At 41.0% G+C, this 24,657-nt stretch overlaps 1 long non-coding RNA gene across 1 annotated transcript in view; it reads right to left on the reverse strand.

The window, feature by feature from the left end:
• Nucleotides 1-8,744: 8,744 nt before the first annotated feature.
• LOC122792297 overlaps nt 8,745-24,657 on the reverse strand; it is a 45,746-nt gene continuing 29,833 nt past the window's right edge. The window contains exon 4 of the long non-coding RNA XR_006363304.1: nt 8,745-9,025. This is a non-coding gene — a long non-coding RNA (uncharacterized LOC122792297). The remainder of the gene's footprint in view (nt 9,026-24,657) is intronic.

Genomic DNA, 24,657 nt, shown 5'->3' on the forward strand with positions numbered 1-24,657 from the left:
ACACAGAACGGCATTCAATAATCATAGTAGGAAACTCTTCCCTAATGAGAATCTGTGTAACACCCTCAGGGCTATCATAACTAATCAGCTGTGGCTCCCCCTGAACATTAAAAATGGATGCCTGCAAAGCCTCATTGGAAATGCTGCATGCCAGATCCTCGCCACACTCCAACCCGGTCATGGCAGAGTCATCTGACAACACAACCAAGCAAGCCTCAGGTTTCTCAGTAACCTCGGGAGAAACACCTGGCATAAACTGGACATCAGAAGACTCCGGTCTTACCTTTTTCACCTTCTTCCTTAATGGCAGACACTCGGAGTGAGAAGTTCCTTTCACTATATCTTTAAAGGGAAGACAACCTACTATAAAAGCTTTCCGGTACAAAAGCCTGACAAATTGAACAGGTTGTATGGTCATGCAAACCTCCTAGGCAAAAAAAGACGCTCGTCATGGCGGACTATATGGAGAAGCTATCGCCGGTACTGGCATTTACCTTTCCTGGATGACATTAACCCTAGCAGCAACAAAAAAAGTAAAGAAAAAATGGGGTACTTATCTGCTACAGCTTGGACTTTAGCAACAGGCACAGTAGTTTAGTGGTAGCATCATCACCTCACAGCAAGAGGTTCTCCAGTTCGATTCTCTGCTAGAATACCTTCTGTGCAGAGTCTGCATGTCCTCCCTATGTTCGTATGGGTTTCCTCTGGGTGCTTCAGGTTTCCTCCCATGTTTCAAAGACATGCATCTGGAGTATTTCTTCCCGGGCCTCCACTGAAATATGGCTTCATTCCAAGTCAGGCTTTCCTGGTAAAGAAATGTTAAACAAACACGCCCAGCCGTTCAACCAGGAAACAAAAATGCATTCCAACTGCCAATAAAGGATGTAAGCATTCAGACCAATGATTAACGGATGCATTTGGACTGGCAACAAACAAGTTGTAAGGAAGATACATCCGGACATCACCTTTATGCCCTATGCTACGGGAGGAGCAAACTTGTGATGTTTGGTGTACCTTGAAGCAACATTAAGCTATGGTATACTGGCCGGATGTTGGTCTACCCTTAGCATGGAATCCCAGATGTAAAGAACACTGCAACAAAAAGGAAGGACATCATTGGTGTCCTTATAAATTTTCCTTCTTTTGTAAAAAATGTTGAGGGTTGGTGGAAGGAGAGTTGAGGAAGAATGAAAATGGATAACAGTGATGGAACATTATGGTGAGTACATAACTTCTTTATCTGATGTCAATTTTCATTCAATCCTCAATAGTTGGGACAGAGTCCTCGGCTCCCTAAAATCCTGGGTGTACTCCGAGGAAGGATATTCCTCAGCACAGTGGAGCTTAAGGCTGCTCTTCCCCTAGAAACCAGATCCAGTTTGCAATGAGTAATAAAGGTATAAGAATGACCCAAACTGCAGCCACACATATGAAATACATGATGCTTTGGATCTGGGACCTGTTCCAATATGAAGGCATACGAACAGAGCTAGTCAGGGATACTCTCAGAGGCGAGGAACTAATTCTGTTGCGATCCACCTCTGGAACTTTCAGAGCTGATGAATCCTGGAGCTCTGAAACTGAAGCATGGTTCAGAAAAGGAGGGAAAACTGTGTGAGTAGGGTCTATATTATAAACCTGAAAGCTCTAAACAGTGAACACACGTAGATTGACACAAAGAGCAATGTATAACAACAGTGAAACATGTATTCAGCGAAAGTGAAACCACTGAATGTATTTGTTTAGCCAGCAGCGCAATCCTGGGGATAAAGAAATATATCCTTTTCCCCACTGTAGTGCAATCTCAGATTTTGTATATTTAAGTAGCGGGGGTGGGGGGGCAGGGGGGCAGGGGGGCTTACCCCCTTGCAAAAGTGTGTTATTTTACTTTTATTTAGTTAATTTCAGTATACCTGCATGGCGCCGTTGGTTAAACAAACACGTTTGGCATTTTGAATTTCGCTGAATACGTGTTTTGCTGTTATTGTACATCGCTCTGTGAGTCAATGTACATGTGTTTGCTGTTTAGAGCTTTTGGGTTTATAATATAGACATGTGTGAGTAGTAGCAGGTAGACTCACATATTCAGTAGGGGATGGAGCCCAGGTAACACCCATCTGGATCTCAGCTCTGAGGAAGTTTTGCATCGTCTTGTCCACAGCTACTTTGGAAAGACTTCTGGAGGACCTGGTGGATGGTATGGATGTCTGAGGCCTAGAGTCCTTTTGGGGAGTTTTCATGAAAGGGGACTGGAGCCTTATGGAGACTGGATCCAAAAGAAACTCTTGGGCATAAGCTGTAGGAGTGCAGGATGTACTAGGCTTTGGAAACCAGGGTTTAAGTTCCATAGTCTGAGTTATAGGCCTTGCTGATATGATAACTGGATCCAATGGTTTATGATCCAAAGATTTTGGATCCTGTGTTCATATCAAGTCTGAAGAAGTCAGATCAGATATGAGATTTCATGAGGCAGTTCCAAAGAAGTCCTGGAAGTCTTCAGCGGTGAATGCTTCCTATGCTCAGAAGGAGCTTTACTGGTCTTACCTGGAGTTTTAGCCCCTGAAGATGATGGGGGAGAAAGTAAACCCTTAAGAATAAGTTTACTGTGTCTGTCAGCTACAGCTCTCATATTGAAAGCTACACACACTGAGCAGTTTGTATTTAAACGAGCTGCTCCTAATCAATAGACGCACTCATTGTGGGCATGTGAGTTAGACATTTTGTGCCAAGAGAAGTTCATACTTCAAAGCCTATCGGCTTGTCGGCCATAATAGTACATCGAAAAAAAAATAGATATAACAAGATTTTTATGCAGATATATCTGTGTGTGTGTGTGTGTGTGTGTGTGTGTGTATATATATATATATATATATATATATATATATATATACACACACACACACACACACATGCATACATATATACACACAAAATTGCCAACAATAGTAACCAAGAATTATCCTGTTACAAACAGCAGGAGGGAAAGAACAGAATACATAAATATAAAATACCACCGACGGTAAATTTAAGAAATTGCTATAAGAAAATATTAAAGGAAATCCTGATGCTTTTAAACTGAACACTAACAGGGAGCATTACAGTGAAGAGAACGAGGAAGAACTACCTAAAAAGTTTACTTATAAAAAAAAATTGGAATACTTGAAAAAATCGCTGAGACACAATGGTCCTGTGTGACTACTTTGGCAACAAACAAGATCTGAGGTACTGGAGATGGATTAGGGTAATGTGGGTAGGGTCTTGACAGTTGGATCCAAAAACTTTAGTATGCGACAGACTCAGATCCCAGGATTGGATCTGTAACCCATTTGCTGAGGGAGAATGAACAGGACATCAGATATGACTACTTCTCTTTTATGAAGGAGATGCACTACTTTCCTTTGGATAAGAATATTTAACCATCCCTTTAGCACAGATGTGAAAACGATAAATACTATGAGAGGAAAGGACTGCTCCTTGGGAATCGATTCCAGACCCTTCATGGTACATGGCATGAATGACCATTTCCTTTTCTTTACTTGGAAAGGAGATGGAGAACATGCTTTTGGCTGACGATAATATCAGGTCCCAATAGATGATGCATTTATTGATGGCTTGATAATGCTGTGCTCTGTCAATATGATGCATCACCACCCAAAATTTTTTTTAACGAAATGTAAGGTGAATCCCAGTTTTCTGACTTCACTTTGTAATTATCCTTCATGAAGCACGGATTATTAAAACAAAGGCCAGATCCCAAGGGTGAAAATAGATTGTAGACAGTTCTCTACCACATATCTGATGTAATACCAAAAGTCCTGATTCATTAATGTCTCTTCCACTGCTTTACTAAAGTAAATGTTCTTTAATTCACCATTTTTCAGTGAGTGTGTAAAATGCTGAATAACTTATTCATGCGTAATATAGTGAACTCACCTGACTTATTTTTTGCAATGTTTTCTATTTTGTGTGTGTGTGTGCAGATGTGTTTCACTATCATCTTACTACACAGATTACTTTACTTATCAATATACTCTGACTTGGTATTAAGACACACATGGTCATATCCAGCTTTTGAATTAAACAGTGAACAAGTAGCAGAAGTAGACATGATAACAACACTACTACTGGCATTTATACATAGGTTCATAGGTTCATACTAGGCTATCTGCCCTAGGGCATTTATAAGCCTAGCCAGAGTGTGTGTGGCTTTCACCACCCCTTAGGATGAGAATACTATACCCATTAGTTTGCTGTGCCTCTGTCCAGCAGTGATACAGAGATGATTCCCGGGGTAAACCTACGATCTCCCATCCACTCGTCAAGATTTTTCTTGAACAGAGTCAGTGAGGGGCTCTGCCTCACATGGACTAGGATTCTGTTCCATAGTGTAGGGAGTCTCTGGGTGATGAATCTGTCCCTCCAGCACGTCCTATTTATATCCGTGTTGAGGTTTAAGTCTCTTGCTCTCGTGGCTCTGGTGGATTTGGATTTTTTGAGGTGGAGCATGTCCATTAATTCCGGGTTGGACATGGCCTTGTATGTCAGGCACAGATCACCTCTGAGCAGACGGTATGCGACTGAATAGAGCTGGAGTTTCTTCAGTCGGGCATTGTATGACATATGTTTGAGCCCCTTTATCCTTTTGGTGAGGAGCTTTTGGGGTCTTTCCAACTGCTGCAGGTGTCGGGTAAGGTACATTCCGAATGGGGCGTTGTACTCAATCATTGGTCTGATAAGTGAAGAGTACAGGGGTACAATGACCTCTCCTGATCTGGATGTGAATCCCTTCATGATCAGGTGGGCAGTATAGAAGGTCTTCCTAACCACTTTGGCAATGTGAGTGTCAAAAGAGAGGTTACTGTCAACTTGGGTCCCCAGGTCCCTGATAACTTCTTCCGTGTTTAATGGATTACCACCTATGTGGTAATTAGGGGTTACCTTGTTTTTCCCAAAGGGTATGACTATACATTTTTTGGCATTTAGCTTAAGGCCATGGCTCTGGCACCAGTTATCCATTTCTATGAGACCTTTCTGGAGGATGTCTGTCTCTGATGGAGTGTCAATTATGGTGCCCAGTTTGCAGTCATCTGCAAATTTTGTCAGCCACAATCCCCTATGTTTGCCTGCACTTCAGAAAAATAAATGCCGAACAAGAGGGGGCCCAGGACTGAGCCCTGTGGGACACCGCTCGTGACCGGCTTAGAGTCTGACATGGCACCAGCAACTCTAACCCTGTGTGTTCTGTCCTTGAGCCAGTTTGCAACCCATCTTGTGACATATGGGTTTACATCTAAGCTGGTGAGCTTTTCTATGATGCCCAAGTGGGATATTGTGTCGAATGCTTTTGCTAGGTCAAGGTAGGCTGTGTGAACTGCCTTACCCTCATCAATGGCCTTAGTGACTGTTTCGAAAAAGTTGACCAAGTTCAAGAGGCAGGATCTGCCCTTGACAAAGCCAAATTGGGTAGGATCCAGTGTCTGTAGGTCCCCAATGTCTTTATTTATGAGTTCCATTATGATCCTCTCCATAGCTTTGCAGACAAGGCTTGTCAAGCTTATGGGGCGGTAATTTCCAGGGTCCGTAGAAGCACCGCCTTTGTGGAGTGGGACCACAGTTGCCGTACGCCATTCTTTGAGTACGTATCCTGTAGTAAGGCTATGATTAAACAGCAGCCTTATGTGTGGGTTTAGTTCCTCATTGAGTTTGTGTAGCACACAGCCGGGGACACCGTCCGGTCCCATTGATGCTGTGTTTTTTGCTTTAGAGAGAGCAGCTCTCACCTGGGCATCTGAGATGTTTGGGAGGCTAGATTCTGGTGGGATAGATATTTCTCCTTTTGGGGGGGAGGAGGGGAGAAATTTGCACTGAACCTGTCTGCCAGTATGTTGGCAATGTCTGTGGGTTCAGTGATTTGTTATCATTTTGGACTAATTCTGAGCATATCTGGGAGTTTCCACCCAGGTTTCTAACATAGCTAAAGAAGGCTTTATGATTGTCTTTTGTGTCATTAGCGATTTTTCTCTCAAAGTTGGCCTTGGATGATTTTATGAGTGATCGTAGTTTTTGCTAGTATTGATCAGAGATGCCTTCCCATTTAGGGATTTTGCTCTGTCATGTAGTAGCTTTCTCCTCTTGTTGTAGAGTTTGTTTATGGCTGGAGTCCACCAGACCGGCGCCTGCCTTTGGTGGAAAGGGTCTTGATTTTATTAGGGATTGCTTGATCCATACATTCCTGGAGGTGCTCGTAGAAGGCATTTGTAAGGGTTTCAGCAGCGTGGGTTGTGGTTTCCACTGGCTCGGGGCCTTGAAGGATACCACTCCAGTCTTAAGAAGTGTGAAGTTTGCTTTTGAGAAGTTCTTCACTGTGGTCTTTTTGCTTGGGGTGGGCGGGATGTGGATCTCCAGTGAGATTAATTTATGGTCTGATCTCACCAATGAGGGATATACTTCGGTGTGGAGCATTTTGTCCCCATGTTTGTGATGATCAGGTCTAGTATATTTTCTCCTCTTGTGGGAATGGTGACTAGTTGTTCCATAGCATTTGAGTTTATGAACTCAAGGAACCTTTGGGCTAGGGTGTTGGGGCTTGAGTAATGTTCCCAGTCTATGTTTGGGTAGTTGAAGTCACCCAATATGATGGTGTTTGGAGAGACATTTATACTCTCCAGTGTCTTCAGGAAGGCTGTGTGGGTTTCCTGAGTTTGAGAAGGTGGTCTGTAGCATGTTACAAACTGTAGGGCAGTTTTACCTATGGTTAATTGCACCTGGATGGTCTCCGATGCTTTTTGCGTTGCCACTAACCTGGAGGTGTGGGTATCCTTTATGAATATGGATACTCCCCCTCCTTTTGTAGTTCGGTCCGGATTTTGGGGCCGGAACGCATGATATGAGGTATAACCTGATAGTGCTGGGGTGCTCTCAGGAGCCTTGAACCAAGTTTCAATCACAGCACAGACATCGATGTTCTCCATACTGAGGAGGGCTTCGAGGGCTTGCATCTTGAGGTTTAGACTTCTGGCATTGAGCAGTATTACCCTTAGTTTTTCTCCATTTTTGTTTTCTAGGGCGGTAGGTTTATCATTTGAGCCTTGCCTAAAAAAGGCACTATGGGGGTGGCAAGAGCCTTTGCCAATATCCGGAAGCCCAGGGGTGACAGGTGCAAGCCGTCCCTTGCGAAGCAGCGTGGCTTGTCAAGCATGTCATCCCAGGCAGACAGACATTGGATCCCCTTAGAATGACACCAGTAATTAAGCCAATTATTAAAGCTGATCATTTTGTCTCTGTATTGTGGCATCATTCTTGGTGAGGGTAGGATACTGCTCAGGGTCAGGGTCATACCGGCATATATTTACATATGCAACATAACTCCATTTGTCAACTTTTTGTGCCAAAGTCTCCCATACACTGAATAGTGAGCAAAACAAACATCTGCAAATATGGCTACAGACCAAGCAGTGAAACTCAAATGTATCCTCCGTTATTTCTCTGAAAATGCATAAAACTCTTTGCAGGTATACTTTACACTTGCACAATGCTAAACAACATCCTTGTCTGGGGTTTTCATGTCAATGATTTCTGCAATAAAGTTTATTAATAAAAGTGATGTACATTCTAACCTACACAGCAATAAGACATTTGATGCAAGTTAACATGATTCCATAACTACTTTAAATTTGAAACTGAAATAAGGGGAAAAAAAAAAAAACAGTTGAAAGTGAATTTACTAAGGTTGCCCTTTGTAGCCACTTCTGGCATTAAGCACAGATTGCTTCTCGAGGATAAGTATGTCTTTGCTTGCCAATGGGAAAAAAAAAAGAGGAAACTTACAAGATAAGGCCTGCATTTCTGATACCTTCATAGTTATGTCCAAAACACAAAAATGAGTTTTCCATAACCGTAACTTATCAGAGTAATGAAGTGCATCCAAAGGAGACATTGTGACCTTTTATGAACAAAGTTTAGGTCTCGATGACAGACTGGGGGCATAATACTGATACCTTTAATAACATCCTTGCATATCCCTACAAGATACCACACATGAGAAATGGAATCCTGTGTGAGTAGTATACAGCTGGTACATGTACTTTAACGGAGGACTAACCAGCCTTTTTTGAACTTGTTCAAAAGCCACTTTATAGCTGGAGGAGGTACTTAGTGTGTAGTGCTAGGCAAAAAAACACAAAACAATCCTGCTGACTGTACTGATAAGTACAGGAGAATACTGACAAATGTGAGATGTACAGTAGCAATGCTTGGAGCATGTCAGGTTAGGATATAGTGGATATACACCAAGGATACAGTATGGACACACTGTGTAAACTTGTAAGTGGCATACTGCAGCTGTAAAATTAAAGGGAAATAACCCTCAGACCTATCACCATGTGTGAGGGAGTACTGTGGGCCACATCAAATTTACTTTCAGAGTCCTTTCTTTGTCAGCTTGATGGCTGCTTGCAGCACAAATTTACCATTACCTAACCTGAGCTGTGCAGATTACTGTATTCTGACAAAACATTTGACCTGTTACTTCCTAAACTTTATTACTGATTATAATGTAATACTACTGTAGCTTTGGACCTTCAAGGCATTGCTATAATTATGGACAATGCAATTGTATCTTCGGATGTCTCCCACTGATCATTGCATGACAGTCTTTATTTAATATAAACAATGGGTTTTCTGAATATGACTTATGAAGGCTATTCCAACTCCATCCGTCAATGCAGTAAAAAATGCAACACGTGCTTGTATGGCATGAGGAATCTTCTCCAATCTTCACAACTGCATGATGGTGACTCACTGCACAAATCAACCGTATATGTTTTTTCATTATGAGACTCACTTTTTTATTTTGAACATTCCACTTTGATCATTTACAGATGTTATATGGGTATTGTCCAGAGTACTAAAGTACCTCTGCATTACATGTAAAACAAAGTCTCATGAGTGATTCTTCAAAAATGCTGATATCTCCTCACTGTATTCACGATATTTCTCATATCCTTGGGCATTGAGCTGAGCATATCTAAATGAAAAAAAAAATAGAAATAAAAACATGAAATATGCCAAACTCCACAGTAAATACACTTAGCATTATCTGGTGTTCTTGCCATAATTGTGGTCGTCTTCTCATACCATAGCAGTAGACCTACCAGATATCACTGGCACTGTAAGCTATTCTGTTAGAAATGTCATGTTGTATGACACTCTCCCATATCTATATTTATTATCTAGACACTACTGAAACTGAACAGCTAATACATAGTACTTATTTCCCATGGTATTCAATGTTCAAGTAGTTTTACTCATCCATACCTTAAGTTTTCCATTTCTCAAACCTGGAACAGAAAAAAGTGCATGCAAAAACAGATCATCATACTAGTTCCCTCTCCAGCGATCTCATAAAATGGCATGCAACTCTAACATTAGCATAGGCAATACAGTTTTGCAGTGCTGTTTTATTATACACTATAAGCTAAGTATTACATACATTATTGATGAACGTTTTCTACTGGGGTAATCATGCCAGGTCAGTGTGGAAATCTGGACTGCATAGCAGGTAACATCCCTTACCATAGCCTTGAATAATTTTAATTGTGGTGCTATGTACGATGGAAGGACAGTGACAGTTGACAATGACAGCATGTAAGACAATGAGAATAGATGCTCTGATCATACAGTGGAATTGAAAGCTGTCAGCTGCAGTGGAAGATGCTGGTAATATTCCACAGATTCTAAGTCAGGAAGTCAAAATAAGTAATCTGCCTACTGAGTTCTTTTCAGTTGCAGGAAAATCAAGCTGAAGGTGGGTAGGAGCTTTCCTTGGATAGCAATTGTTCACTGTTGTTCTGATACAGGTACTGTTTCATCTGTACATGGATTATCTATCGAAGAGAAAAATGTGGAAGACTATTGTTTCATAGTATAGTACTAGGCTATCTGCCCTGACACTATTGTGTACAAACAGTGATTCAATTTTCATTATGCATACACTGGAATCAGCTGCAGTGTCCCCAGTATGAACTTACGCTGCATTGGTGAGGTCAGCAACATTAGCAGGTAACTGTACTGTCTTGGGGACACCACAGATCTGTGGAAAGCAGTGGTGAGAAAGACTTAAAAAGGTGCCTGTTAAGAGATGAGACATTTTGTATAGGGTTGTTTTGTTGTTACGGTTTACTATTCAAAATCTAAGGGCATCTGACACAGTTAGATAGTGATATGTTAAGACATTTGAGCATTCATAGATACATTTCTGTGGTATTTCATAAAAGAAAATAATTTATCTAACACTTGCACTGTGTTTGCCAAAAGTTTTCCAACAGAACTATGAACAATCAGTTTTGCACCACTGAGTTCGGTGTGGGTGACATCACTGTCAACGTACTGGAAACTGTAATAATGTTTATGATATTCATCTGTTCTTAGAGTAAACATGTTTAGAGTGAAACATGACAGGTTTTTGATTCTTTGGAAGTTCTGAATAATGCTGTTACCCATGTAAGTATTAGGGTTACTCTTTAGGCCTGCAAATGTTATACTCAGTACTGTGGGTGAACTATATCCTGCTATTACTGTGGATATTTAACACATTTAGCCAGTAACATTTTATGCAATGAAAGATGATCTCTGCCAACCGTACCACCACCATGTGTGAGTAGATTGTGAAACATCAATCTTTCAAATCCGTTTTAAAAACAGTGGTGCAGGATAAAAGTATAGAAAGATTTAGGAGTTATCCTAGAATAAATTTGGTTTATACACTGATGGAGAAGGACAGCTATATGAAGACCATACACATAATGACAGCTGACACTGTAACCGTGCAAACCAATGTATAAAACTCGATAGTTAACGAATGAAAGAATTCTACAGTTTTTTGGAGGTATAGAAGACCTAAATGGAAGCAGCAAATGCTGTTTTTCTCTGAACACACCCATTCTGCCTTCATTTTGTTTGAAGGAAGAAAAATGGAAAATGTATAAAACATTTATAGATAGCACACTGCTACTGATGATTTCAAGTCATTAACAGAGGGATTGTGGTAAGGCCATCTCAGTTAATCAGTTCCATGTAAGTACTTCTGATTATAATTTGAATTGAGTGTAAAATAATAAAAAACATGAGAAAAAATAGTAGCAGAGCACAGTGTTTTATAATCAAATGTAATACTATGTATTTTACTGGTGGTAAAATAATGAAACCTTACTGTAACATAAAAAATAAAAATGGGGACAGATAATCAATATGTATCAAAAGTACATTAAGATTAAGGGCACTGTTATGAAACAAATGTCTTACTTGAAAGAACGGTGGGCTTCCTAGTATGCTGTATGTAAGAAATATGCACGTCTGGAACTGCGCTCTGGTGGCTCTAATAAACTAAAGGACTACTTGAGGGATTCGATCTAGGTCTTCTTTGTCTTCTCTGCATTGTCTTCGTCTACGTGTTGATTTAACCTGATTTTGCCTGTACCACTGGCCTACCCACCCAAACACCAGGGGTGGAGGTTTTACTGAGATTTTTGCTGATATTTCTGTAGCACCAGCAACTGTGACCACTGGCTCGCTGAGAGAAACCACTAACCCACAAGGCTATCTTGGTATCTGAGGGTTACAACTTTGTTTCCACTGTTTTTTCTACTGTTTCCTCCTCCAGGGCTTCAGTCACATGTTCCAGTAAGGTGGGCTTCCCCCTGGCAGCCTAGACCTGATGCAACTGGACATCATCACAGACTCCTAGCACTAAAGGGGCCTCCCTAGCAAAAGAGATGCACTTTTTGAGACAAAAGATCTGTAATACTGCGGCTCCTCCACGTGTGCCTGCATCGTTGCCTCCACTGAGGTATTTCACTTGTCATTTTTCCCTCTCTGCTGGGAGGCCTTTACCCCTCCACATATTGGCTACCTCACCCAGCCTTACTTGAAAGAACAGAAAAGAAGAAGCTTTGTATCTCTACAAAAAAACAGTATTTCAAAGGTTGCATGGAAAGAATTTCAGGAGGGTGATGAGTGTGGGATGCGTCACAAATGGAATTCAGAACAGCTAAGTGCTGTTGTCTTCAAATGGAAGATTTGATTATGGCAAGTTATGGAAAGTAGATGTATGCCTGTATGCCACTACTGCCAAACCCATTATAAAACAGTGGCATTTGAAGCAATGTAAGCTGGAGTAATAGACAGACCGATAAGCAACCATGAAGAAAGATACAGTTACACATAAAATACAGTGTGACACTTCTGTGTGACTGGATGGGATATGGATGCAATCTTAAAGACAGATGACTGACAAAGAGGTGTACACGTCAAACTATGACATGGGTGTGTATTAGGGTTTCTGAAGGAATACACTTGGGAAGACACACTGTACTTGGATAGGATAAGATACACTTGGCATAGAAAATGAAGCCTATTACCTGAGAAGGAGGCCTATTAACTCATATAACTGCTGCTGTTTGTCCGTATGGAAAATACTGCAGTTGATGGTAAGTAAAATTATACCTGGTGCACCTAATGGAAGGTTTGGTATCAAAAAGTGACAAGTTCAAGAACTGACTTTAATAAAAAAAAAAGTTCTTTGGTGTATACCTCAGGATAAAGGTAATACTGAAATATGTAATGTTTCCAAAACAAGATGACAATGTTTACTATGCACAGCCATGGAAAATTGTACAGGTTTGTAACACTGGAGACAGGTCACAGCAATTAATAACTGAAGTCTAACACAAGAATAGAAATCAAGTATTACCTAATGCTTGCAAAGGTCAGAATACTGTATTTACTGAAGGGTTAATGTAGGATAATCCCTTAATGGTATTAGTGGTGTGTTAATATCAGATACAGTTGCAGTACATTGTCAAAAGCCTATGGATTACTTGAGCAGCACTATTACACTGACCTGCACCACAACTAACTCTCATGCTGCTCTCTTGTAAATCATCTGACTTATCTGCAGAAAGTTAATGTTTTGCTGAACCTACTGGTGACATGGCTCAGATTTCTGCAGGAACTGAAAATTTTATATTTTGCTGTTAAAACTAACTGTGGTGAAAAATGTGGTGCTCAGTACTTGTTTTTCAAAACTTAATATGCACTAAATCTGTATTTTTATTGTATGTCGGTATTTCCACAATGGATTTTTTTCCTGTATGAGCCTTAGCAGAACAGTTTTTCTATCTATACACTCAGAGTACCCTACATAGTACACTACTGCTAATTAAATAAATAAGTATAAAGTTTGGGCCTGAGAAATAAAAAAAAAAAAAAAAACATTTTAGAATCTTTTCACTGATATCCTGTCAACCTGTTGATAATTTGAAATAAATAAAAAACTTACTTTTTATATGCATTAGGGAAACAAGTAGAATGAAGTACAGTCAGCAACTCACTCAGAGTGCAGTTCTTATAACCATCAAGATAAGAATATTTCAAGGCCTCATAAAGCCGCTCAAGTCCATTGTTCGTGTTCACTCCAATATGCTCTGTTCCTGACGTGTATACATGTGCCCACATATGCAGTAAATGAAACATGGCAGAATTACCACACATATACAAGGGAAATGTGTAGGGACTGCGTATAAGAAAAAACTAAGAATATAAAATATAGTGAGTTACAAACATTTGTCAGTGCCAAATATTGACTTACACTGCAGTATTAAATGTTAAACGTGTGCAACATAAGGAAGAATGAGACATTGATCAATACACTGGTAAGACCGTATTACTTTCCTGCATTCAAAGCGTTATGCTAGACATTTGTGGGTGGTAGACAGCATATCATTTCAGATTGGACCCCATATCTGAATATTGTACTTGTGTGTAGCAGCTAAGTTTTTGCTTAAGAAAGTAAGGCACTTCACATTACATTACTTTGCTGACTAGTAACATGCAACCGAGGCACTCCAGCATGACTGCAGAATACCACTTCTTCTTTCGGCTTTTTCCCGGTTAGTGGTCACCACAGCAGATCACCTGTCCACTCATGATTGGCAGTGGAGTTTTACGGTGGACTGCAGAATACCACTAAGCATGGATATTTCTTTTAATCTATTTTCACTGCTCAGTAGGTCATGAAAATATACACTTAGCTGAAATTCTGAAGGAAAACTCTTTCAAACAACAACAGGATCTTTAACTGCAGTGTTTTCACAATCATTTCATGACAATAATACCAAAGAAAGATGTAAGGGATGACTGCGAAAAGTTAGTTTGTTCATTACGATTCAGTTCAGCTGTGCACATGTAATTATTTGTACATTTATTTAATTACCTATGCTTCCCAATAAGTACCAGGTGTTCTTTCACAGAAACAAGTACATTTCCACAATTACAACTTAACACAGCAGTAAACGAAATGTGAAAACAGTGTGAGAGCAGTCCCAGCTACACTGGTAATGCTAATGATATGAATAGACAATTAACTTTCAAAGCTATTGAGCACCTTCCACATGCTCTAAGTGCTAGCAGTACAGGAACAGCTGGATAAAACGGAGGTATAGCACTAAAACCTTTTGAGTGGTCTTGGTTCAAGAAAGGAGTCTACTGCCAAAAAAAAAAAAGAGAAAAACAAATGCTATAAAAAGTACAACAAACAGAAACAGAAGTTCTGAAACTGCCGTACCACTACATCTGTGTTGCCTTGTCTCATCCAGATCACCAAGTGGGTGGTTGAACCCAACCGGATCACACCTTGGTGTTTCACAAGAGCTTTGATGTAGGAGTTAGAGTACTGTTCTTCACATATCCCCTCTTGTGAAATGACTACCTCAGGCTGATGTTGCCTGCTTATGGTCCAAATGCCCTACTAGATGACTTAGCAGACTAGTCTATCAGGTCACAGGACATACGCACGCCAGTGAAATGCCTGCCAAAACACAAGCCCCCTAGTCATTTCCAAATGCACCGCCAGGGGTCTGACAGTGACAAATTGGGACAGGTGGCCAAAAGAGGGAGGGATGTTGAGAATCTGATGTCTCTTTACTGGTGTTCAACACTTGGCACAGGTTCCCCTTTACAACCCATGGTAGTTTCAAGAAGCATTTTCCTAAGATTGTGGGGCCCAAAATATAGAGGAGCTCTACGTTGGACATCCAGCTTGTAATGCAACAGAAATGTATGAACAGTAGTGAAGTAGCTGCAGCACAGACCTCATCACCGTGAATCCTTTATATAAAAGCAGTGGAATGAGCCATCACTGTAGTAGAATGAACCTTCAGTTTGCTATGTGGGATGCTCACTGCAGTCATGCAATGAGCATTTGGTTTCCTGTGTAGGATGCTGATTGCTGTAGTGTAATGAGACTTTGGTTTTCTCATGAATACAGTCAGTACAGTCAAAGGCCTCTTGCACAGTGCTACTATAGATGTTCCTTGATACAATGTAGCTCTGGAAGAGGCAAGGGAGAGTCTTCCAACATCACTGGTCCAGTGGAAATACAATCTGAGTTGTCAGTGGATATCCATCAAATGCAAGGTATATTTCCTTCTGTTACAGAATTTTTAGAAAAACAGTGGTGAATTAAAACTTTTATTACGGTTTGCTTCATGTGGGCTAAAGTGTGGATTTGTTCTCAAATGTACTTGATCCTTACAGAAAACAGAACAACAAGGTTTATGTGATAAGGCCTGCAAGTCCGAAATGCTCCTTGCATATGTGAAAGTGACCCAAAGCAAATACTTCTAAGGAAAATGTTAAATACACAGTAGCAGCAGTTTCACATGGACCTTTCATCAAAGTCTGAAGCATGATAGTGATGCCTCAAGGTGGAAATGGAGACATGCTATCTAATGCCAATGCCCCAAGGGGAACAGATTGCTCAGATAACTTTGGTAGTGGAATCCAACATCCCAGAGCCGAAGCTTAGTATCCAAGGTTCTCAGTGCACAACAGCCCTTAGAAACTATCAGATTCAAATATGTGAACACCTTCAAATCCGAGGGAGATGACCCCAAGGCTTGTGGATCTCATGGCTCTGAAACCAAAGCTCAGATCAGAAGAGGAGATAATATAGGTGGTGTCGCTCTATGGAAGGTCTCTGAACACAATGTACTTAGAGACAAAAGGACTCCCATTTGAATTTGCATCTTGAAGAATGTCCTCATTATCCTAAGATATATATATATATATATATATATATATATATATATATATGCATTAAATACTGTCCTGGAAGAATGAAGAGTGGAAGCAACAGAAGGCAGCCTCAAATGACATCTGGCCGAGTGTGCCAGAAAAGGTGAAGGAAGCATGGATGTTATTCAGCTCTGAGATCAAATATGCTCAATGGATCCTGGGACCTTTCAATCTTAACTTCAAGTAGAACATAACCAGATCAGATTTTCTAGCTTGTTTAGCTGCAAGATCAGAAGATGGAGTTGAAGCAGAAGAACTATCTGGTGATCTCTAACAAGAATCTTTATGCACAGAGTAGACCTTCTCATCTTGTGTCTTGAGGTTTCAGACTAAGCAGCCATAGAAGAATGTTGATAAAGTAGCAAATCCCCAATAATCAACTTGTTCTTCCTGCATATAACAGCAGGAGAGTTGAACCCCTTGCATATCTCACAGTCAATGCTTAGGTGTTTACTGCCTAGATAGTACGCACACAGTGTGTGGGCATCCGAACTGGGGATTTTATGGCCAGATACCACACATTGTTAATGCCGGATCGCTTATCTGATAAACTGAACAGGTAAGGTCAGCCAAATGAAAGGAAGAAATACAAAATTTTTTTTTAATATGAAGTAAAGGAAAGAAAGGAAGGAAAAGAAAGAACTGCCACAGTAAATGAGGTACTAGAAAAGTAATAGAAGTACAGAGAAAGAACTACCAAGAATGGTATTATCAATACTTAAAGAGTACAAGATAAATATGAAGGGCTAAGGGAAGAAATAGTGGTACATAAAAGAAATGGAAGGTATTCTACTTATAAAGATCGACAAAGTTAAACTTAGTAACCAATGAGAACTCTTTGCAAGTTACACCCAAAGCTCAAGAGCTTGCAATTCATGTCCGATTGCAATGGCATCATACATCGGAGGTATGTATGTTAGGTTGGTGGGGAATTATGGGTAAAGGGAGGATCTGGAGAGTTCAAATATTCTGTGATCTGGAATAAGTGGTCGAGTCATATCAGAGGATCGGACCCAAACCAAACTACTGAGGAATGAATGAAAATGACATCAGATCTGCAGTTCAGCTTTGACAGCTGCCTGGTTGATAACATCCGTTGTAGAATGTAAATTGTATAACTCCAGAAAACGTGATGTAAGGCTGAACATCCACGGTGACATCAATTAAGCAGAAACAAGAAGCACAACTACTCTACAAAAAACAACAAACAGTATAAAGTAAAGGAACAATTTAAAAAGGTATACTATTCAGAGCCAAAGTGTGACACTATTACAGCTGAAAGTTCTGTGTAAATCAAAGTATTGAACTTTTCATGTGAAAGCCACACAATTAACCTTCTGCTTCAGCAACAGATCTTTACATCAGCAAACACAAATTTATAAAGTTATGATACATAAAACATTTCAAAAATTGCTACATTACTATCATACCCCATTAAAAAGAAATGTTTATGACAGTAACTGTTAGTACTTGGGAAAACTTCTTTAGTATAAATCCCTAATAGTAGCAGCAGTGAAACTGCACACAATTGTAATGTCTACCTTGCACCTTATGTCACTGTTGAAGAGAGACATTTTTGGAATCCAACTACTAATTCAGCTAATAAAGTAAGTTGGCAAACACCATCTGAGCTCTGTACAAGCTTACATCAAATGATCATCTCTCTAAAAAGTGAAATGCCATCTGTTCAAAACCGTACCATCCCCTTTCAAAAAAATAAAAGTGGTTACACTGACATCATGGTACTGTGGGTATCATGGCATTAGCCCATTTTCCCAATACTGCCAGACCTCACTGTTATATACAAGTTGCAGGAAGGTTGAGTGGTGCAGGGACAGTGATTTTATTTCGGCACTTTTCCAGTTCAAAGAAAGTCAATGATATAGTGCTGACCATATGTTTGATTTTCCATGCAGTCAATAATCCTACATACATTGCTCTCTACACAACATTTAATTTACATGTCACAGCACATAACATACAGGAAGCCCACAAATAATCAGTACAGATAAGTGCAGGCGTAACATACAGGCATGGTACATGGCCTCTTGTGAGGTAAATGTATGACACCTAAAGTTTACTGTGGAATATTAAGGATGTGTTTGTGTAATTCTTTTTCATCATAGCTGCATGTAATGCAGTAATTATTTGAGGAACAAAACAAAGCACTTTACCTTCATGGCAGGTAACCACTTTGTTGAAAATCATTGCCTAAATGCTTCTCCTATTTTCCAGCATTGGCTGCTCTTCAGTGTAGTAAGAGCTGTATGAAAACGATCTGCAGCTGCAGCATGTGCTATGCTAAGAAGTATTCCTAAAATAGTTTTTCGGAAATTGTGAACACCATGATCTTTCTTAGCTACCCATCCTGTCCAAGCCTTTTCACAGTGGAAGTCACAGAGCATTATAGTGGCGTCTAAAGTGCATCACAAAATTAAGACTTAAATTAGTCATCATTTGAAGTTGTATTACTGTTTCCAATAATGCCAAAATGGTAGAAAAACATATACAATACTTACATACATCCTTACAATAATGATTCTCTGTCATTATTTGTACAATGTCACTTCTAATGTTGTAACTATACAAACATACATAACCAGTATACCACATTCCCATACATAACCTCACCCTGCACAAAGTAGTGGCATACTGATAATTGCAAGGTTATTAACAGATCAGGTACAGAAGAACTGTGTTCTAGACAATCTAGACCATGATCAGCAATACATTGAATATGTCAGTATGTGACAGCTTACAGTGTATGTTACCATTCTCTTACCTGTCCTTCATTTCACTGAAAATTAATATATTGTAATTGCTGTACCCAGTTGAAAGAAATACAGTGGTACTTTTTGATCTAAGGAAATGAAGAAACAGAGTGTAGGCAGACTGAAAGAAAAGTACAGTTGTGTACACTTACCATAAATGTAGATGTTCAAGTGTATTCACTGTTGCAATCATCACATTTGGGTTATCTGCTTGCAGTAGCTCTCAGTTGGCCTGATTATCAAAGTCTTGGGTCCTGCATTGGTTTCTGTCTCATCTTCCATGACATCAGCTAGTCAGGGGTATAAAGCATGCAGCCGATGCCATTACATTACTTTTTATTGCCCCAGATGTCAGGTGCCCCCCTTAATGGGAAGCAATTAAATATATATATATATATATATATATATATATATATATATATATATATATATATACACACACACACAAGGTTATACCACCAACAAAAAAGCAAATACACCAAAAAGCTTTTAAGTATAGAAAAGGAGAATAGAGGTATAGCCAAAATAAGTTAGGGGGCTGGAGAGAGGGTAATCAGGACTGCAACAGTGAATACACTCAAACATCTACATTTATGTTAAATGTACACAACTGTACTACGTTCTTCGTGTTTCACCGTTGCAGTCATCACATTTGGGTAGATTCCCAAAGCTAAGGATGGGAGGAGGAATTTAGATAGCATTAGGACCAGCTATAATGCCCTGCAAGACTGCAGTGGCAAAGCCAGCTCTGGATTTAGAGAAAATTAGCAAATGGTAATGCTTGGTGAAAGTATGTACAGAACTCCAGGTAGCAGCTTCTAGGATGTCTCTGTTAGGGACACCTCTGAGAAAGGCTGTAGAGGTAGATGCAGCCCTGGTTGAATGGGGTCTAATCCCCTGTGGGATAGGTTTTCCATGGTGCTTATAGCAGAAATAAATGCAATGGCCTATCCATTTAGAAATGATTTGCTTTGAAATAGCCTTCCCCTCTGCCCCTGCAACAAATGCCACCAGTTGTTCAGATTTCCCTTGAGGTTTAGTCCTGTCCAAGTAAAATCTAAGTTGTCTGTGCACATCTAAGGAGTGCAGTATCTGTTCCCCTTTGTTCTGTGGATTAGAAAAGAAGGCTGGCAAATGAATGGACTGATTAAGAGCCACACTGGGTACCTCCTTGGGCATGAAAGAGGGGTTGGTCCTGAGGGACACCCTGTCTGCATGAAAGATGATGAAAGGCTCCACTGCCATAAGGGCCTGTAATTCAGATACCCTTCTTGCTGAAGTGATTGCTAAAAGGAAAGCTGTTTTACAAGAAAGGAATTTTAACTCTGCAGTTGCAGATGGTTCAAAAGGAGGAAGAGTGAGTTTTTCCAATACAAAGTTAAGGCCCCAAGCTGGAGTTGGGGCTCTCCTGGGTGCTCTTAAGTTTTTGGCCCCTCTGAGGAACTGCCTGACCAGTGGGTGAGAAAAGAGTGATGGTTCTGTGTTGTAATGAGCTGAATTGGCTGAGGCATGAATTTTGATGAAGGAAAAGGAAAGGCCCTTGTGAAGCATCTTAGTTACATATTGAAGAACCTGAGGTAAATTGGGCACTGCTGTGGCCATCCCTTGAGTTTAGTTCCAGGCACAGAATGTTTTCCATTTTTCAGCATAAGATTTTCTAGTATTAGGCCTCCTTGTCTCCAAAATGACATCCAACACTTGTTTACTGAGGGATGGTAATGGAGAGATTAGGTAATTAGCCAGGCTGCCAGGTTCAGGGTTTGCAGCTGGAGGTGCAGAATCTGGCTCTCCTGCTGTGACAGCAAGGTAGGGGTCTGAGGCAGGTGCCATGGGGCTAGCTGTGACATACTGAGCAAGAGGGGGTACACCACTGTTGGCGTGGCCAGTCTGGTGCAATCAGTATCATCCTTGATTTGTCCTGTTTGATCTTTAGTAGTACTTTGGAGAGGAGAGGCAGAAAAGGAAAGGCATAAACTGATAGATTTTTCCAGCTGAAGGACAAAGCATCTACTTTCCAAGCTTGTTCGTGGGAAGCCCTTGTGCAGAATTTGTCCAATTGGTAGTTCTGGGGGGAGGCAAACAGGTCTATATCTGGGCTCCCCCATTTGTTGATCAACATGTTGAAAGTCTTTGGTTCCAGTTTCCACTCATGTGAGTCCATGGGATTTCTGCTTAGTTTGTCTGCCAGTGTATTTAGATTTCCTGGCAGGAATTGAGCCTGTAGATGCACTTGGTAGCTCAAGGCTGTGTTCACAGAGGCATGGCTAGTCTGCAGAGGGGGGGGGGGGTAAGAATGGGTACCCCCCTGCTTGTTTATGTACCACATAACAGTGGTGTTGTCAGTCTTTACCATTAATTGTCCTGGAAGAATATGGTCCTTGAAGGCTGTCAGAGCAGTCTGTACAACTAACATTTCTTTTTGAGTGATATGCAGGTGCATTTGACTTGGGTTCCATTTGCCCTGAATGCACTTCCCTGCCAAATGAGCCCCCCATGCATAGTCTGATGCATCTGTTGTTAGGGTTTGGGTGGCAGGGGGTAGAGTGAATGGTAGTCCCTTGTTTAGGTGGCAGGCCTCTGCCCACCAAATGAATTCTAACTGTAGGCAAGGTATGATAGGAATCATTGGTTCTAGATCCTGAGAATGTTGACACCATAGGCTTTTTAGATACCATTGTAGTTTCCTCATATGCAGTCTTGCATATGGAATTAGTAGACTGCACAAGGCCATGAACTCCAAGGCTTACAGTATTTGCCTTGCAGATAGCAGGGTTTTTTTGTGGCCACTAGTTTGAAGTAAGTTGTCAAATGAATTTGTTTCTCTGGCGTGAGGAAAGCCATCTGGGAAGTTGTGTTCAAGCTTGCTCCCAGGAATATAATTTGTTGACAGGGTACCAGATGTGATTTCTTTTCGTTTAGGGTGTACCCCAGACAAGTTAACACCCTATGTACAAATGCCAGATGATTCAGAAGCATGTCCTGGCTTTCTGCCTGAATTAGACAATCGTCCAGGTATGAGTATATTTGAATATCTCTTTGCCTGCAAAATGGACTGGAACTATGCACTTTGTGAATACCCTGGGTGCAGTAGATAAGCCAAAGGGCAGTGCAGAGAACTATAGTGCATGCAGCCTGCTTTGAAGCGTAGGCATTTTCTGCAAGATTCCCTGATTGGGATGTGCAGGTAGGCTTCCTTTAAATCCAGCATTGCCAACCAGGCATCTTTGCCTATCATGAGAAGCAACTGGTGAAGAGTTAGCATCTTGAATTTTGGAATCACCAAAAAGGTGTTTAGGTTAGACAGGTCCAGGATAGGATGCCATGAGTTGTCTTTTATGGGTACCAGGAAAAGTCTAGAGTAGAAACATTGTCCCTTTTTCTCTTCTGGTACAGTCGGAATAGCCTTTAATCTTAAGAAAGAGAGAGTACTTGCTTTTGAGCTTCTGCCCACTGATTTGGAGGTAGATCTGACCAGCCGTTTGGGGTTGGTAACAGGTGGAAGTGAAATCTGTATCCTTGGGAAACTATTTAAAACCCATTTGTCCTGGGTAATGAGTTACCAGTTTTTTGCATGCAGAGCAAGCTTTCCCCCTAAAGGAACAGTCAGCTGAGAAGTGCATGGAAGTTTTAAAGTTGTCACTGAGACAGCTTACCATAGGGGGGAGTCTTACTACTCCCTGATTTGGAAGTGGGAGCCCCCCAGTGCTTAGTCCTGTGTGTACCCTGGGACTGAAGCCTGGGTGTTCTGCTGGTTCTGGGTTTGAACTGAGAAGGCCTGGAAGAGGCAGGAAAGGACCAATTTTTTTGAGGGCCAATGCCTACTAAATCTTGGAGGCTGCACTTGTAAGAAATATTTAACAGATTGCATAGATTTAGCTTTTTCCTCCATCTTTTTAAGAACTTCTTCTGCTTTGTTGCCAAACAGGTGGCCCTGATTTAAGGGAGCATCCAGCAATTTAGTTTTAACATGATCTGGCAAAGATTGCTCCTTAAGCCAAGCATGCCTTCTAAGTAAAGACCCAGTGACAGCAGCCCTGCAAGACGCCTCTACTGAATCAAAACCACATTGCAAAGTATGTTTTCCAACCTGTTCAGCAGAATGCATTAAATCCTGTAAATCCTTATTTTCAGCACAATCAGGAATCAACATAATTTTCTTTTTAAGCAATCCAGTAATATGCTGCTGATACTTTAACATATGAACTGGCAATTTAAGGTCCTGATGGCCAAGGTAGCAGAGGTGTATACCTTCTTACCCCATCTATCCAGGGCCCTGGAATCTGTTATCAGAGGGGGTAGGATTTTTGGCAGTAGTAGCCTTAATGCCCTTGGGTCCCTGTGAAATGGTCTTAAGATCCTCAGTAGGATTTTTAAAAAGGAACTTCTGAGAATCAGGAACCCTGTAATATCTATCAGGTTTTCTGGGAGCAGGAGGTAAATTGTCAGGGGGGCCAAGCTAGATTCTGAAAAGGCATCAACAATGTCCAGCACAGAAGAGATAGCTAAAGGCCTGTGTTGGGGCAGGAGTAAGAAATCTCTAAGCCTCTTTTTAGAATTAGAGTAATCCTGGCTTTCCCAGTGAAAATGCTCCCTAAGAGTATGCAAGGTTTCACCAAAAGAAAAATCCTCTGGGGGAGAAGCAGAGGGAATAGAGTCCTCTGCATCAGAATCCTCATAGATAAATAAAGGTAAATCCTGGTCATCAGAGGAGACAGAAATTTCAGAATCCTGGTCAGAAGTATCATAAGCAAATTCAGTCCTAGATTAAAATAATAAGGTCTTCAGCCATTCTTATCATTTGCTTTTTAGGCTTAGAGGTCTGACCATGCGGTCAGGGTGCCAGTTTCCTAGGCATGGTTCGAGTTTTACGCCTTGAAGAAGAAGATGGCGTCAGTTTAATATGCATGTCAGTAGGCCTGAATTCACCCTCAGAATCCAGTGCCTGCACAGCGGCTCCGGACCCATCCAAGGTAGAGACATCTACAGGTTCCACAGTTGAAGCATCTCGTGGCATACCAGACTCTGAATGGGTCTCAATAGAGGCCTGCGAATCTGAAGTATCGGGTATCAGGGGCTGCAAAAGTGCCTCACTGAGTACCGACGAACTGGCGACTAGCTTAGGAGAAGCGTCGTCAGCAGCTTTGGACCTAGGCAGCCTGTGTCTGTCTTTATCTTTGCATTTTTTTGGAATGTGGGTAGTCGGGTGGATTACCAAAGACATATCTGGGTAATTGAAGAGAGTACCAAAATATTTAGAAGCGAAAAAATACTGACGACGAATAGTTCATGGTTTAAATAAGGCACAAAACCAACAGCGAGGTACATCGTGGTCAGGGCCTAGGCAAGGAAAGTACAGTTTTGTACCTACCATAAATGTAGATGTTCAAGTGCTAATACAGCTGCAGTCATAACAGATGGGTTTTCCTGCCGTCAGGCGGGGTCCTCGGTCGGCCGAATTCCAAAGTCTAGGTCCGGCGTCAGTTGTCGTCGCTTCTTCCCTGACGTCAGTGCGACAGGGGTATAAAAGAACCAGCCAACGCCATTTTCTTCAGTTTTTCTTGCCCCAGATGTCAGGTGCCCCCAGAAGGAAGGCAATACATAAAATTATGTAATAATGCAATGCAATATAATCAAAAAACAGTAGTTGCAAGCAAATACACCATAAAAGAATACCCCAATCAGGTTGTATGAGAAGGTGTTAGACATTAGGCCTGTCCCAAGAGGGGAAGGAGGGTGGGAAAACTGGACTGCAGCT

This window comes from Protopterus annectens, chromosome 1.part2 (assembly GCF_019279795.1).
Source record: "Protopterus annectens isolate FY-2018-M chromosome 1.part2, PAN1.0, whole genome shotgun sequence".
Lineage (NCBI taxonomy): Eukaryota > Metazoa > Chordata > Ceratodontiformes > Protopteridae > Protopterus > Protopterus annectens.